The sequence below is a fragment of the Rhincodon typus genome, chromosome 34 (assembly GCF_021869965.1).
Source record: "Rhincodon typus isolate 14 chromosome 34, sRhiTyp1.1, whole genome shotgun sequence".
NCBI classification, from domain to species: domain Eukaryota; kingdom Metazoa; phylum Chordata; class Chondrichthyes; order Orectolobiformes; family Rhincodontidae; genus Rhincodon; species Rhincodon typus.
In genome coordinates this window covers 2,632,718-2,634,287 of record NC_063365.1, presented here as the reverse complement: position 1 = coordinate 2,634,287, position 1,570 = coordinate 2,632,718, and positions in this window count along the sequence as shown.

The window sequence follows — 1,570 nt, the reverse complement described above, 5'->3', positions numbered from 1 at the left end:
ATTTCGGTGTGCGTGTCTTATTGCGCTGTATCTCAGTCTATGCTATCTAAGTGTGCAGTATCTCAATTTGCAGTGTTGCAGTGTGCTCTATCTCAGTGTGCAGTATCTGAGTGTGCAGTATCTCAGTGTGCAGTGTCTCAGTGTGTAGTATCTTGGTTGCAGTACCTCAGTGAGCAGTATCTCAATGTGCAGTATCTCAGTGTGCTCTATCTCAGTGTGCAGTGTCTGCGTTTGCATTATCTCACTGTGGTCTATCTCAGCGTACAGTGTCTCAATGTGCACTATCTCAGTCTTCAGTATCTCAGTGTGATCTATGTCAGTTGTCTCTATCTCAGTGAGCAGTGTCTCAGTGTGCTCTATCTCAGTGCGCAGCATCTCAGTGTGCAGTATCTATATGTGCAATTTCTCAGTGTGCAGTATCTCAGTCTGCTCTATCTCAATGTGCAGTATCTGAGTGTGCAGTGTCTCAGTGTGCAGTGTCTCAGTGTGCAGTGTCTCAGTATGCAATATCTGAGTGTGCAGTGTCTCAGTGTGCTAATCTCAGTGTGCAGTATCTCTGTGCTCTATCTCAGTGTGCTGCATTTCAGTGTGCAGTATCTCAGTGTGCTCTATCTTAATTTCCTCTTTCTCAGTGTGAAGTATCTCAGTACGCTCTATCACAGTGTGCAGTATCCGAGTGTGCAATATCTCAGTGTGCATTGTCTCAGTGCGCACTATTTTAGTGTGCTCTATCCTACTGTGTAGTATGTCAGTGTGCACTGTCTCAGAATACAGTGTCTGAATCTGCTCTAACTCAGTATGCTCTATCTCACTGTTCAGTATCAGTATCGGATGGGCTGAAGGTCTAAAATGTTCATAATTCTTGACAAACCGCATGACCTTGAAAGAGTCCTGCGAACATTTTTTCACAAGCCAAAGACAACACCTGCAGCTTGTTTTCCCATCCTGTGTTTTCTGTACCAGCCAGCAGTTTTGTCGTTCTGTATCTGCTTTCCTTGTGCTGACTGTTTGTTACACTGTATAAGAGAGAGTGACTTTCATTCCAAGTCGCTGGACTTTGTCTCTGCTCAGAATCGTGAGCGGTGCCAGGATTGAACTATGTCTCCAGGCCACCTATCGGTTGAGGGATCCTCAATGGGCAGAAGGGCATGAGACTTGTTGCTTTTCTCTTTTTTTTCCATTAGTTATTACCACTATCATCGTTATTATTACTTTAAAAACATTCATACTTAAGCAAATTGCTGTTGTCAAGTCTTCCCTTAATTATATTTAACTGAATACAAAAGAACCACTTGGTTACATACTGTGATCCAAGACAATATCTCAGTGTGTTCTCACAGAGCAGTGACTCAGTGCGCAAGGTCTCAGAATACAGTGTCTCAGTCTGCTCTATCTCTGTGTGCAGTATCTCACTCTCCTCTATCTCAGGGTGCAGTATCTCAGTGTGTTCTGTCTCTGTGTGCAGTATCTCAGTGCACAGCATCTCAGTGCGCAGTATCTCAGTGTGCAGTATCTCAGTGCGCAGAGTCTCAGTGCGCAGAGTCTCAGTGTGCAGTGTCTCAGTGCGCAG